The following is a 16,581-nucleotide window of genomic DNA, read 5'->3' as shown; positions in this document are numbered from 1 at the left end:
CTGAATATATATTCAAAATTAAGTAAAAATGGACTGTTTAGGGGCATTTTATTCATTTTTTAATTGATTCCTGCTTTGTTGACTTTTGTAGCTTTGTTTTGGAAATCAGTGAGTAACTCCTTGGGAGGACAAGGTAGGTAGAAAAATTCAAGAGGAAAGAACAGTATATGCAACAAATGGAGAACTGAGTGTTCAAAAAAAATATCACAAATTGTACAGTGGAAGAAGCTTACAGGGTACAAAGTTGAAAGGTTAGTTTATAGCAAGATCATGAAGAGTCTTTTGTATTAGGCAAAAAAATGAGTAATGTAGCCATCAGACAGAGTCAAGGAAAACATCTCAATTGTGTCCCCAAGTACCTCAAATACTACATTGCTCATGTTACGCATCATGATTTTATATGTCAAAAGTTATTTTCTGAGGCTTAGTTCTAAGATGTCAGTGGTTCTAAATGGACCACAGAATGAATTCAGAATCTTCATTTAGGTTGCTCTGGTTTCTGTTTCACCCTGCTTCACAGCTAATATCCTAGTACTGGGTTTCTTAACTTCCTTGGCACTACTGACACTTTGAGCTGGATGATTGATTGTTTCAGGGGCACTCCTGTGCACTGTAGGATGTTTAGAAGCATCTCTGGCCTCTATCCACTACATGACAGTAGCACTCTCCCCACTGCCCCACTTGTTATAGTAAATGATCTCCAGACATTGTCAGATGTCCCCTGGGAGATAGACTCACCCTCACTTCAGAAAATCTACCCTAGATGTCCCCATTATCATATTTGGGATAATTCTTACCATTTTTGTTTTGTAGAGCATCTTTTTTTATGGATCTTTTGTTCTTAGGAGGCCCCGTTTCCTTCTTTATCATTTAATCTCTTGAACTTCCCTGATGGCTCAGACAGTAAAGCTTCTGCCTGCAACGCGGGAGACCCGGGTTTGATCCTTGGGTCATGAAGATCCCCTGGAGAAGGAAATGGCAACCCACTCCAGTACTCTTGCCTTGGAAAATCCCATGGACTGAGGAGCCTGGTAGGCTACAGTCCATGGGGTCGCAAAGAGTCGGACACTGCACTTTCATTTTTCTTATTTGATAATATCCTGCAGCAGCTTTCTGAGATAGAATGCATGGGTGGCTAGTAAAATTACTGCAAATTTGCATGTCTTTAACTTGGATTACGCTACTTCATTTAATAGTTTGACTAGATATACAATTATTAGTTGAAAATTTTCTGAAAATTTTGAAGGCATTCCTCCACTGTGTTCTAGCTTCCAGTATTTCTATTGAGAAACCTAATGTCATTTTGATTCCTGAGTGTAGGTTCATTTTACTTCTCTTGGGAAGGTTCTAGACTTTTCTCTTTGTCCCCATGGGATCTGAAATTTCAAAGTGATATGCTTTTGTATAGGTCTTATGTAACCTTTGTGCTGAACACTTGCCCCCTCTCAATGTGGAAATTTATATGCTTCAACTTGGAAAAAAGTTTAAACATTTTCTCTGATAATTTTCTCTTCATCTCATTTTGTTTTTCTTTCTGGAATTCTAAATGTTCAGTGTTTTAGGTCCTGGAATTATATTCTGGTCATTTCTATTCTTTTTTTTTTCTCCTGCTTTCTGAGAGATTTCTTCAACTTTATTTCTAACCTTTCTATTGGACTTTCATTTTTTACTGTCCTAATTTTACTTTCCAAGACTTCAGGTTTTTCTGTGCATGACATTTTAAAAAATTATCTCATGTTCTCATTTTATGAGTGCAATAACCCTAACCTATCTGAAGATCTAAAGTGCAAGTTTAAAAAAGTCTTCTCTTCTTTGCTGAGATCCTTTTGCTACTTTTGTTTATTTCTGTCTTTATTCTTTATATTCGAGCTTTCTTCAGATGTCTGGTTTTACATGAATTTCCTTTCAGGTTTAATAAATAGGTGTTAAAAATTGATTGAAGCTATGGATGGGTGGGTATGTGTGTCTTATTCCCTGGTAGAATTCACTGTGTGGTACTTAGTTAGGTTTTATTGGAAAATGCACATTTGTCAGTATTGGCTCCTCTATTCTTATATGTTTCTTCAGAGGCTATTCCTTCATCCTCCTACCTGGGATGTATCAGCCTGTGAATGAGCATTTTTAGGTCCAGTTGGGAAAAGGTGGCTGGGTTACAATGATAATTAGTGAATACCCTAATTTTCATGTAGTGTCATCTCTTGAGCAATGTTCTGTGTCCCCGAGTCACCACATTAGAGCAGGGGCAATGATCTGACTGCAGATGTTTGGGAAGTGATCACAGGAACCTTATTTCTCCCATGAGTGCATATGCTACATCGCTTCAGTTGCATCTGACTCTTTGGGATCCTATGGACTGTAGCCCACCAGGCTCCTCTGTCCATGGGATTCTTCAGGCAAGAATACTGGAGTGGGTCGCCGTGCCCTCCTCCAGGATATCTTCTAAACCCAGGGACTGAATCCTCATCTCTTGTCTCCTGCTTTGGCAGGCAGGTTCTTTACCACTAGCGCCACCTAAGAAGCCAGTGATTTCTCCCATGGATCACCAATTCTCTTGATTTCCACCCCTCCAAACACCCCCCATTGCCAAGGCACCTGGCTGATGCTTTCAATTCCTGTTTCTTGCTGTGGTTTTATAAAAAGATATCTTATTTCTGTTGCTTTCCTGACTGATAGTGCGGTTTTCGGCTTTGACACTAACCTTTTTACCTTGCACAGCAGGCCGGACGGTGACCCCATAAGATACCCAAGAACTAATAGTCCATGAAATGTGGGAGTATAATTTAGGTGGAAAAAAGGGGCATTGCAGATGTGATTAAGTTTAAGATCTTGAAATGGGGGGATTATTCTGAATTATACAAGTGGCCCCTATCTGTAAATCACAGTGTTCTTGTGAGAGAGAAGCTGAGAGACTTGACCACAGAAGAGGAAGAAAGTAATGTGACAATGGAAATGGAGAGAGATTTGAAGATACTTTGCTACTAGCTTTGAAGATGGAGAGATGGGCCATGAGCCAAAGAGTGCAAGGGATGCAGCTCTGGATCTGGAAAAGCACAGGAAGAAGAGATTCTACCATGGAGCCTCTCAAGGGGGTGTGACCCTACCAACCCCTTGGTTTAGGCTAGTCAAACCATTTTGGATTTCTGATCTTCAGAATTGTAAGAGAAGGAGAAGGGGATGACAGAGGATGAGATGGTTAGATGGCATCACCGACTCAATGGACATTAGTTTGGGTAAACTCCTGGAGTTGGTGATGGACAGGGAGGCCTGGCGTGCTGCGGTTCATGGGGTTGCAAAGAGTTGGACACGACTGAGCGACTGAACTGAACTGAATGTGTGTTGTTGTAGATCACCAAGTTTCTTATAATTGTTCAAAGCAGTCATATGAAACAAACATACAAGCCATCCACCTGCTTCCTAGTTTTCAAAACTGTGTCGTAGTCACTTCCTTCTCGTTGTCTTTATCCTTGTGCACTGTGTCCTTTCAGTCTTTCTTATCCTTTTTGTGGAAGTTTGGGTAAGAGGAATGCTTAATACCTTTTTAATCCTCTATGCATTTTTCTCTAAGTTTTCTTTAGAGGTGTCCAATTAATACCTTGGATTTAATTGGAAATGATTGGATAATACATGTATATTTTTGTTTGCCTTTTGTGGGTTTTGAGTTTTTGGTGAACTTTGGCTGTTTGATGTAGCAAGTTTGTTGGCATTCAGCATTTGTTATGAGGGAGGTAGACATAATTAAATAGAAAAACTACCAGAACTAAGACAGGGATACTATAACGTTCAATAACATTAATGTTTTGGAACTATTTTAGGCAAGAAACATAAAATAACTGGTGTAAATATTAGAAAAAAATATCTCTATACACTGATGTTTTGCCCATATACCTAGAATATTTAAGATTCCATTCTTGTAGATAATAATAACAAAATACTGTAATTATAAAGAAAATAGCTCTGCAAAATCAGATGCACCATAGACTGACAATGTTGAATGATCAGATATATAGACTATGTAATAAATTAAGTATACTCAATAAAGTTGATGGAATCAAAGTGGGTATTTAAAAAGTAATAAGAGAAAAAGTATCAAAATGAACTAGCTGATCTTAAAAAAAAATCAAGTCTACGAGAATATAGGATTGAAACTGGAAACATATTATTGCTTAGATATAAGAGAAGAAAAAATTAGTGAACTGATACCTGATACCTGTAATCACACAGTCAGATAAAACTGAAAATTTAAAAGAGAAGTTAATGACAGGTTTGATTAAAAAGCTCTATCTCTAATAGTATTCTAAGTGGAAAAATAAGGAGAAATAAAGAGAAGCCATAGGAGAAGAGAAAAATGCTGAGGTTTTGTAGAATTTATGAAAGACAAAAGCAGTCATATTTAGACTGTCCAGTGAATCCCTAAGTATGAAAAGACAAGCCAGAGAAAAACAAATCAGAGAAATGTAAACCTCAGTTAAGATAAGGTACTATTATACCTACCAAACTGTTAAAAAAAAAAAAAATGTAAAAGCCTGAACATACCAAGTGTTGGTAAGACAGGAGTAATGAGAATCAAATAAGTTGCTGGCTGACTCTAAGTTGAAATGACTATTCCGGAAAGCAGTTGGTCAGTATCAATAAAAATTAAAACTATATGGACACTTAAACTTAAATCTTACTTTTGGAATTTAACCTACAGGAATGAAAGCACCAATATGCAATGTTCATATACAATGTTACTTCACCTTTGCTTATAGAGGCAAAAGTTGTAGGAAGAAAAGAAGAGAGGGAAGAAGGAAATGTTGTGATGACAAAAACATCATTTATAATATTGTCCCATTTATGTTGATTCATATGAATGCATGAAGAGATTCATGAAAAGATAATCACAGTGTATTAATGGCGGTTATCTCGGGATTAGATTTCATGTATGTTTTACTTTATTCTTTTATATATTATTGAAAGTTTGTCAACATGTGTTGCAAAACATATAATAAAAATAATAAAGCTATTTTTCCTTGTGGAAAAAATAAGGGAAAAACCAAAAAAGGTGAATATTTTATCAGTCCTAATGTTATTACATTTTTTGCTGTGTCGATGTGAAGCAAGTTTAATATTACTCAACCCTGTAAGCAATCTTTGATTAATACACAGTCATCAATTACCTCTCAAGGTCAAAAAAGAACAGAGACAAAAAGTAGTTGAACATACCTAGTGAGAGCTTTACTTATTTGGCAAAGAGAAAGCTACTTCACAACGAAGGTTACACATTCCTTGGCATCCACAAAGCCATTCATTCATCAATTCAAATTTAAGTTCTATTACAGTGTTATTCCCATAAGGGCAGATTCTTCATTTGTCTTGTTCTCAGTCTTTTGCCTGGTATCCAGCACAGTGACTGCCTCACCTCAGAAATACAATCAATATTTACTAAAGGAGTGAATATATTCACACACACATATAAGGCATAATTTTGTGATTTTGTTATTTAATATTCATTCTAAATTCCTCCCACAAGTATTTTTTAGTAATTATTAATATAATGTTCAGAGGATCTAAAAATATTAGTAATAAGAACAAATACTAATTTAACATTTGTGTCAGTTCTATTCTAAAGGCTTTATGTATATTCACTCATTTAATCCTGGAAGCCAATATTACCCCTATTTTACTGATGGTAATGCTGAAGCACATAATTGCCTAAGTATCTGTAACTACTGAGTTGCAGGTTCAGGGTTTGAGTCCCGGTCTAACTCCAGAGTCAAGCTTTTCCCACAGGCATGTACCTTACTTCTGACAATATAGAAATGTCAGCAGTTCTAGATCAGCTCATTCACAACTGATGCACCTTGATTTATTTTTTCTGCTAAGATTTGTTTCATTTCTCCTTAGGTAGCAGCAGAGCCGTGCAGTGCGTGAGAGTGGTTGATTTGGCAGGGTATAGAACTGATGTGGACAATATGCCATGCAAACCGAATGAGTAAAGATATTTAACAAGAGAAGCACCAAATGATGCCATGAATCTAGGGAAAATGGGGGCAAAGGCCAGAACGGATGACCAGAGGCACCTGTGAGAGTGATTGTGAGGACATGGCTTGACCATGGTCAGGAGGAGCAGGCAAACGTGTAGGCCCAGGTACACATAAATGCAAAACAGAACAGCAAGCAAAATACAGGCAATAGGTGTACGGTGCCAGCAGCAGCAAAGAGACTGAGGCAGAACAAAGGTTTTCTGAGGTACAACCTACTGTACCCATTTAGCCCAAGGTAAGAATTGGCTTTGGAGGGCAAGCAGTTCTGAGAGAAGATGTTATTGTCAACAACACTTGGATGGACTGGAGAATTGAGGAGACAAGCAAAGCATGTTTTTCTGTAGATTTAATTTTTGTTCAGTTTTATTTTTAAAATATTTACTGAGTAATATGTGTTTACTGAGGGCTTCCCTGGTGGCTCAGCTGGTAAAGAATCTGCCCGCAATGCGGGAGACCTGGGTTGGATCCCTGGGTTGGAAAGATCCCCAGGAGAAGGGAACAGGTACCCACTCCAGTATTCTAGCCTTGAGAATTCCATGGACTGTATTGTCCATGGGGTTGCAAAGAGTCAGACACGACTGAGTGACTTTCACTTTCACTTGTATGTGTTCACTAATAAGCAAAAAAGAGAGAAGAGATATCACAATACCACCACTCAAAAGATATTACAGTTAAAAAGCAGCATGAAATCTTGTGCTGTGGAGGCTTTTCAAACACACAAAGGCAGAAAGATGAGTGTGATGCAGCGTCATAAACCCATCCTTCACCTTCAGCAGGCCTCTGTGCTTCTGACCCCTCCCACATTTTACATATATGCATGCACACGCGTGCCGCACACACACGGGAACAGACAAGAATGTCACACCACTCAGAAACGTCATAGATATCCTTCTCTTAATACTATAATCATCATTAATTTGCCTTCTTAACAAAAAAAAATGAACGATTATTTTTTCTGGCTTCAAAGCAGCAGCTCTGTAGTCTTGATATATCATGCATGGTGTGTGGTGTTAGTTGTTCAGTTGTGTCTGACTCTTTGTGACCCCATGGACTGTAGCCTTTCAGGCATCTCTGTCCATGTAATTTTCCAGGCAATTTTCCAGGGCATCTTTGACCCGAGGATTGAATCCCAGTCTCCTGCCTTGCAGGCAGATTCTGTACTGTCTGAGCCACCAGGGAAGCCAACCACATTTATTGATGCTTGGGTCACTCCCGGTTTTAAAAATAAAAATGCTGCCCTGATATATACATAAATATGTATACACAGGAGGCTTCCCTGGTGACTCAGTGGTAAAGAATATGCCTGCCAAGCAGGAGATGGGTTCAGTCCTTGCGTCAGGAAGATCCCCTGGACAAGGAAATGGCAACCCACTCCAGTATTCTTGCCTGGGAAATCTCATGGACAGGGGAGCCTGGTGGGCTGTAGTCTATGGGGTGGCAAAGAGTCGGACACAACCTAGTGATTAAAACAACATCAACCATGAAGACATACATAGTGTATATGTGTGTGTGTATATATATATACATATATATATATGGTATACATGCACATAATATAGCAGTTACCTTTTCTGCTTATATATATATATATACATACAAGATATATATATATGTTTATATATATGGAACATTTGCACAGTCTTCCAATTTGGTCCTTAGAATAAACTGTTAGATGCGAAATTTCTGGGTCAAAGAGTAAGTCTATTTTAAATGTTTTTATAGTTATTATCAAATAACACTCCAGAAATTTTCTACTCTTTCACAGCCTTACTAAGAGTATATGCATATGCCTATATTTCATTTGCCTCAGTAATACTGAGTAGTAGAAATTCTTTTTAGTTTTTTCAAGTTGATCACTTTGAGATATCATTTTGAAGATGTATAATTATTTGAATATTATAAATATTATATATTTTAGTGTTTATAGTCCGAGTCACCAAAAGTAAAAAACTGATTTCATAAACTACACATTTCTTTTTTCCATATATTGATTTTAACCTTATATGTGTATTTTTCTAGATGTCCTTCACAGAGGAAAAAAAATCTGCATTCCCAAAATATTTAATAGCTTGTTCAATTTTCTGAGAAGGCATAGATTGCTTTAAAGGAGATTGCTAGTAAATTAGATTAACTATCTTTAGCATTCAGTTCCAAAATCATTGAGGTTTATATCCATTAAATATGAATTTGTCCCCAAATTCATTTTCTTGCTCTTTATTGTTGTCACTGCATGATTGGTTATTTTCCATTTTGGAAGATTTAGTATTTGAGTAGGTCAGATGATGGTTTGATAGCTTACAGAAGTTGTATGGCAAAACCAATACAATATTGTAAAGTAAAAAAATAAAAATAAAAAAATAAAAACCAGACACTGAAGCACTAAGTAAATTACATCTATATATAACCTCTTCCAACAAATATGACTATATGATAGTAAAGTGAAGTATGTAAAATATCCTTTGGTCTAATGGCTATTTTTATTTTTCCAAAGATAATTTATTTATAACTGTTAATATTTCAAAAAGCTTTGCTATCAGTGTCAACTGGTTAAGGAGGATGCAGCAAGCTCAAATGTTTTTTCCTGAATAATAAAAATACCCAGAATAGAATCTAGCAACAAAAGTCAACAGAGAGGGAGTGATGGAAAGAGGGAAGCTAGGCAAATCGTTTTATATTTTGCATAACTGAAGAGCCAGATGGCTTAACTGGATTTTTATTTTCAGAGCCACCCACTGCAGGATTTTAAGTAAGTTCTCAAGTCAAACACAGTACTGCAAAATAGAGTTTAACAATGTCTAGACCAGAGCCCACCACCTTATCCAGGCATTACCAGATTCTTATCCTTGTGATTAGGCCAGATCTGTCTTTTACTGGTCTAGAAACAATTCTACACTAATTTTCTACCTCTTCCGGGTAGAAGTGCAAAAAAGAAATAGGTATGGTGCTGCTTAGGAAATGTTCAAGGTTCTACTTTAGGTTTTTCTAATCTAATATCAACTTGACAGTAATATTTAATGTCTTACCCCATTTGTCACTTTTACTCCATTTTGAAGTATCTTGTAATGAACACCTTGCTCATCAAAGAGAAGCAAGGAAATTGATCCAACATATCAAATACACACTAGTGATGTATTTCACTATTTAATTTTAGGGAATATTTGCTCTAATGCTGTTTTTAATCATCAATAACCTGAATTAAAGCATATAAATTTAGTAAAACAGATTTTTTTAGAAGTTTATTTTCTTACTGTTGTCTTTTTAAATTCTTTACTTGATACTCCAAAATTCAATTATGAATTTTCTAGTTTTAAAAAATTGTGCTATTTCTCTTCTTCATTTTTTGCATCCCATTTATCTATATCTTTACCATGTTTAAATTCTGGGAAATAACCAAAAGTTAAATGGCCAAATTCCTCAAGAAAAGCTGTACTTTGCTATTTCCTGACCAATAAGAAACTTGTTGGACCATGAGTCTAGCCAGAAAAAACAAATATCTGTTGAAAATCATCTCGTCCAATTTTGTAGGTCCAGTCTGGAGATGGATTCTGAGCTGCAGGTTAATATCCAAACTTTCTATGTTAGAATGAAAGCAAATCTGTTAGGGCTTGATCATCATCAGTTAAGGCCAAAGAGCTAACTGGTGAAATATAGGCCTACTTTCATTCCAGCTGGCTAACTCTGAATGTTTTTTATAAGGATGAGTCACTTTTCTAAAGAATTCTGCAGTAAACCAGTTTTATGTCAGAATGTTGTGAAGGATTGACTTTGGCATCTGCTCTTTTGGGCTTCTATTTCTTCTCATATCTCCTTTAAGGAATCTAGCTTGGATTTATCCAACTAGATTTCTCTGTTTCAATTTCCTTTTATAACTCATTGGCTGCTTGAGTCCCTGGCTCAGTTGGGAGTGTCAGACAGCACTACCCTGCTCTGGTCTCCCCATTTGGGTACCTTCCAGTGTAACCAAACTCCCCTGGAATACAACAACTACAAAAGCATTAAACATGTCAGGCTTGGAATAATTTTGCTGAGTCAGTTTAGAATTGGATTGAATGAAACACAGCTGCCCTTAACAAAGCATTCTCTGTTCTATTACGCTTAGGGATGAAAATAATGCACAAACACAGGGGCTCAGACTAACCATGTGTATCATTTTATGTACAGGAATAAGAAACCCTGGAGCCTGAGATACTGTTGTGCCTAAATGATAAAGGAATTAGCTTTTGGCTTTTGAGTATCAGCCCCTGCACGGCATTGCGTGATCCTGTTGAACAGAAAGGTAAGTGTGATGGTTTCATTAGATAATTCAGCCCTGAATTACTTTAAGCAAGTTTTTTAGTTCTAAATATTCAGAAAAATAATTCAAACATTAATTTGGCTGTATCTACCTTTTTAGAGGAGCAATAGTGAAAAATCAAGCAGGATAACCATAGATTTCAAACTTAGTGGTTAAGAAATTAGGCTGTATAGTAACAGAATTGACTTTTTGCCCCATTTCCACCACATACTAGCTATGTGACTTGAGCCAAATTGCTTAACGTCTCTTAATTTCAGTTTATCTATTGACAAAGTGAGTATAACAATAAAACTTAATTGTGAGTATTAAAGTAGTCCATATGAAGCTTCCACGTGCCCATCTTATGTGCTGTGTAAGGGATCACTATTTTAGTAGAGTTGGAATGAATCACAATGACCTTATCTTGCTCCTCCATCTTGGCCTCCAGGTGCCATCCCTGGTTTTATTAGATACACATGAATTGTCAAGAGTGAGTTCTGAATTGTAGTTTTGTATGTCTCTTAACTTTCATTCTAATTCGGTGTTGTTGAGAATACTTTAAACTTCTATGTAACACCACGGAGTACTGTCAAATGCTTCAAGTTCTCACTGTTTTTTTCCCCCCTTTGAAGCTTGCCATTGTTTGGTGAGCATGGTCTTTAATTGTTTTTCTTTTTTTTAGAATGTGTTTTCTCCTTCTGTGGGATCAATCTCATACTTACTGTTTCATGCTTTGCTTTCTCCTTTTCCTGTCATCTTTCTCTATTCTTTATTCTCTTGATGAAAGTTTCCTTCCTCCTCCTCAGAATCATGCTTTAATCCTTCTTTTTTGATAGAATTCTGTGCACTATATATATTTAAATTTTTTTCATTTTCTGCAATAAATGTTAAACATTTCTTAATTCTCTTCATCTTCCCTTTGACTCTGGCTATTGGCTAGAAAAAAATTTCTTATTCTCAAAAGGAAAAAGACAGCATTATCTCACTAACTATAGACTAATGACTTTATCTCAGCAATGTTCTAGAGTGCATTTTAAATAGTTTCTGAGTGTCTGAAGAAAAAAATGATCATGAAAAATGAACATATATTCAGTTAGAACAAGTCATGATGGGTTTGGTTTCTTTCTTTCCTTGATAGAATTACTAAACAAATGGTCAGTAAATGTATTAAGCATGACATATCTAGGCTTCAACAAGAGATTTAGAAAGATTTTTTTGAAGTGTTCTTTAAAAAAAAAAAAACTTTAGTTTTTAGAACAGTTTAGGTTTAAAATAAAATTGAGAGGAAAATACAGGATTTCTCCTTCCTACCTATAGACTTAAATATCCTCCCCTCTCATCAATATCACTCACCAGAATGGTACTTTTTTTTTTTCACCAACGATGATCCCACATAGACAAATCATGATCACTCAGTGCATAGTTCACTTTTAAGTTCACGCTTGGTGTCCTATTCAATATATTCTATGGGTTTGGGCAAATGTCCAATAGCGTATATCCATAATCATGCAAAGTATTTTCACTGCCCTGAAAATTCTCTGTGTTCTGATTATTCATCTCCACTGTGTCCCTCCACCCTCTCCCAATTCCCCACTTCCAAACACTGATCTTTTTAAAATTGCCACAGTTGTGACTTTTCCAGAATCATATATATTTGGGAACATACAGTATGCAGCTCTTTAAGATTGGCCTCTTTCACTTAAGAACATGTGTTCCTGTTTCCTTCATGTCGTTTCATAGCTTGATAGGTGATTTCTTTTTAGTACGAAATAATGTTGCATTATTTAGATGTACCAGAGTTTATTCATCCATTCAGTTGCTGAAGGATTTGGTTGCTTCCAAGTTTAAACAATTATCAATAAAGTATCTATGAACATCTGTGTGCAGGTTTTTGTGTGGACAGAAGTTTTCAGTTCCTGTGAGTAAATTGTACCAGAGTATGATTGTGGAATCATATGGTAAGAATATGCCTACTTTTGTAAGAAACTTACAAGTGTCCTCTGAAATGGCTTACCATTTTGCATTCCCACCAGCATTATATGAGAGTTCCTAAAACTCCTTATCAGCCTTTGGTATTGTCAGTATGTGGATTTTGGCCATTCTAGTAGGGAGAAGGCAATGGCACCCCACTCCAGTACTCTTGCCTGGAAAATCCCATGGATGGAGGAGCCTGGTAGGGTACGGTCCACAGGGTCACTAAGAGTCGGACACGACTGAACGACTTCACTTTCACTTTTCCCTTTCATGCACTGGAGAAGGAAATGGCAACCCACTCCAGTATTCTTGCCTGGAGAATCCCAGGGACGGCAGAGCCTGGTGGGCTGCTGTCTATGGGGTCACACAGAGTCGGACACGACTGAAGCGACTTAGACTTAGACTTAGTAGGAATATAGTGTTATCTCATTTTTTTAGTTTCCACTTTCTGGTGACTCGTGGAGCACTTTTTTATATGCTTGTTTACCATTAGTGTATCTTTTTTGGTGAGGAGTTTGTTAAGGTCAATGGTTCGTTTTTTTAAGTGGGTTTGTTTTCATACTGTTCAATTTTAAGATTTCTTTATATATCTTGGACAAGTCTTTTAAACAGGTATATCTTTTGCATATATCTTCTCCTAATCTGTGGCTTGTCTTCTCATTCTCTTGATATTCTTTCACAGAAAAGAAGTTTTAATGAAATTCAAATTATCGATTATTTCTTTCATAGGTTGTATCTTTGATATTTTATCCATAAAGGCATCACCATAGCCAAGGCCATGTAGTTTTTCTACTGTGTTTTCTAGGAGTTTACTATTTTGCATTTTACAGTTAGGTCTATGATCCATTTTGAGTTAATTTTTGTGAAGATTTTAATGTCTGTGTCTAGATTTCTTTTTTTGCAAGTGAATTTCCAGTTATTCTGGTACTATTTGTTCAAGAGATTTTCTTTGCTCCTTTGTTATTTTGTCAGGGACCAGTTTATTATATTTATGTGGGTCTATTTTGGGGCTCTCTATTCTGTTTCATTGATTTGTCTATTTTTCATCAATATCACACTGTTTTGGATACTGTAGGTTTTTTTTTTTTTTCTTTTTTAGTAAGTCTTGAAATCAGGTGGTATCAGTCCTCCAATTTTGTTCTTCTCCTTCAGTGTTGTTGGCTAACCTGACCTCTCCATCTAAACTTTAGAATCAGTTTGTAGATATTAAAAAGTAATTCAGATTATTTATAGATCATTGGAATATCCAACCAGAGGATTAAGTAAAGTTGACATGTTTAAAATAACTGGAAACAAGTTCATGAAATCCTTTCTGAACCTTCAATGAATTTTGCAAGGTTGCAAAGTATGCCATCAATACACAAAAGTCAACTGTTTCTATACATCAGAAATGGAAAAAAAAAAAAAGAAATGGAGTTGGAGGCCAATCAATAAACCTATACTTCTGTGATCAACTGGTTTTTGACAAGTGCTAAGATCACTAGTAGTTAAAGAAGTTTCTTTAACATGTGATCCAGGGACAACAGTATATCCACATACAAAAAAATGAATTTAGATCCTTAACCTCACACCATATAAAATATTAAGTTGACTAAGCTAAATATAAGTGATTCAAGTATAAAACTCTTACAAGAAAACATAGGGATAAATCTTCATGGCCTTGCATCTGGTAATGAATTTTTAGATATAACAACAAAAGCAACAAAAGTGAAAATATATCCATATATATCAATACACAATGGAATATTATTCAGTTGTAAAAAAAAAAAATCAAGTACTGATCCATTGTATAATGTGGATATACCTAGAAAACATTTTGCTAAATGGAACAGTTAAGACACAAAGGTTACATATTGTTAAATTCCACTTACATGAAATGTCTAGAATAGATAAATCTATTTAAACAGTGGGCAGACTGGTAGTTGGCAAGGTCTGGAATCAGCAAAAAGGGTCAAATGGGGAATAATTGCTTAATGTGTTTTATTTTGGGGTGATGAAAATATTTTGAAACTAGAAAACAGTGATGATTGTACAACATTGTGGATGTACTAAATGACCACTGAATTGTTTATTTTAAAACATTTAATTTTATGTAACCTAAATTTCATCTCAATAAAAAATTTTAAACTAACAAAATGGAGTTACAGTCATTCCTCAGTATCTTTGAGAGATTTATTCCAGGAAACACCTTGGATACCAAAATCCAAGGATGTTTAAGTCCATTGTATAAAAGAAGGTAGTACTTGAATGTAACCTATGTACATTCTGGGCTTCCCAGTGGCTCAGCAGTAAAGAATCCACCTGCAATGAAATGCTGTTTTCTTTTCTTGTATTTGGTGTTGGGATAATTCTCTCCTCATAAAACGAGGTAGGAAGATTTGCTGTGCTTCTACTTTCTAGAAGAGATTTTGTATATTTGGTATCATTTTGTGTTAAATGTTTGGGAGAATTCATTAGTGAAACTATCTGGATCTTTCATTTCTTTTTTCAGATTAATCTTTAATAGATGTATGCCTATTATTTCTCCTTGTGTGTTCAGTAGTGTTTTTCAAGGAACTGGTCTACTTTGCCTAAATTTTCAAGTTTTGAACATAGATTAATTGATAGTACTACTTATTATTTGCATTTCCATTGGACCAGTAATAATGGCCACCTCTTTAATGCATTATTATTCAATTGTATCATCGTTGTTTTTTCTTGGCTATTCTAGCTAAAGTTTTTCCAATGTTATTGGTATTTTGAAAAAACAGTTTTGTATTCATTGCTTTTCTTCATCATTTTTCTGTTTCCCATTCTATTGGTTTCTGCTCTAATTTTTAATGTTAATTTTCTTCTGCTTTCTTTATTTTTAATCTGCTTCTCTTCTCTAGTTTCTTAAGGAAGAGCTTTTAAAAAAAAATTTTACTGTGGTATAATTAATTTACAATGTTGTGTTAGTTTCATGTGTACAGCAAAGTGAATCTGTTATACAAACACATATATCTACTCTTTTTAAAGATTATTTTCCCATATAGACCATTGAGTAGAGTTGCCTGCACTATACAGTAGGTCCTTATTAGTTATCTATTTTATATATAGTAATGTGTATGTGTAAATCCCGATTTTCCAATTTGCCCAAGCCCCCGGTAACCATAGTTTATTTTCTACTTCTGTAACTCTATTTTACTTTTGTAGATAAGTTCGTTTTTAGCTTTTTTTTTTTTAAGATTCCACATATAAGTGATGTTGTTAAGTTACTAAGTTGTGTTTGACACTTTTGTGACCCCATGGACTGCAGCCCTCCAGGCTCCTCTGTCCATGGGATTTCCCAGACAAGAATATTGGAGTGGGTTGCTGTTTCCTGCTCCAGGGGATCTTTCCAACCCAGGGATCCAACCTACATCTCCTGCACTTCAGGGAGATTCTTCACCACTGAGCCAATTGTATTTCTCTGTATGACTTACTTCACTCAGTATGAGGATCTCTAGGTCAATCCATGTTGCTGCAAATGACATTATTTTGTTCTTTTCTATGGCTAATATAATAATAAAATAGTATATTAAAAAGAAATATATATAATGAGAAAAGAATATAATAAGAAGAAGAAATCTGCATGCAGGTCAAGAAGCAAGAGTTAGAACCGAACATGGAACAACAGACTGGTTCCAAATCAGGAAAGGAGTACATCAAGGCTGTATATTGTCACCCTTCTTATTTAACTTATATTCAAAGTACATCATGCAAAATGTCGGGCTGGATGAAGCACAAGCTGGAATCAAGATTGCTGGAAGAAATATCAGTAATCTCAGATATGCAGATGACACCACCCTTATGGCAGAAAGCAAAGAAGAACTAAAGAGCCTCTTGATGAAAGTGAAAGAGAAGAGTGAAAAAGTTGGCTTAAAACTCAACATTCAGAAAACTACAATCATGGCATCTGGTCCCATCACTTCCTGGCAAATAGATGGGGAAACAATGGAAACAGTGAAAGACTATCTTTTGGGGCTCCAAAATCACTGTAGATGAAATTATCATGAAATTATCATGAAATTAAAAAACGCTTGCTCTTTGGAAGAAAAGCTATGACCAACCTAGACAGCATATTAAAAAGTAGAGACATTACCTTGCCAACAAAGGTCTGTCTAGTCAAAGCTTTGGTTTTTTGAGTAGTCATGTATGGATGTGAGAGTTGGACTGTAAAGAAAGCTGAGTGCCGAAGAATTGATGCTTTTGAACTGCGGTGTTGCAGAAGACTCATGAGAGTCCCTTGGACTGCAAGGAGATCCAATCAGTCCATCCTAAAGGAAATCAGTCCTGAATATTCATGGGAAG

The 16,581-nt window shown here is 35.8% G+C and overlaps 1 protein-coding gene across 5 annotated transcripts in view; it reads left to right on the top strand.

Annotated features, from left to right (window-relative positions):
• Positions 1–16,581, top strand: part of TMEM196 (transmembrane protein 196) — a 331,349-nt gene that overhangs the window by 63,397 nt on the left and 251,371 nt on the right. For 4 of the 5 annotated variants that reach the window (XM_081536765.1, XM_081536768.1, XM_081536767.1 and 1 more), the window contains exon 2: positions 10,185–10,299. The gene's annotated coding sequence lies outside the window, so the exon portion shown is untranslated. Of the gene's footprint in view, positions 1–10,184; positions 12,431–12,574; positions 13,682–16,581 lie in introns of those variants that run through there. The other variant, XR_014067556.1, reaches the window with a different exon arrangement.

This window comes from Giraffa tippelskirchi, chromosome 10, assembly GCF_054371585.1.
Source record: "Giraffa tippelskirchi isolate mGirTip1 chromosome 10, T2T-mGirTip1v1.2.pri, whole genome shotgun sequence".
In the NCBI taxonomy this organism is placed as follows: Eukaryota; Metazoa; Chordata; class Mammalia; order Artiodactyla; family Giraffidae; genus Giraffa; species Giraffa tippelskirchi.
The sequence above is the reverse complement of the archived record's forward strand: the minus strand, read 5'-3'. Positions and strand labels throughout refer to the sequence as shown.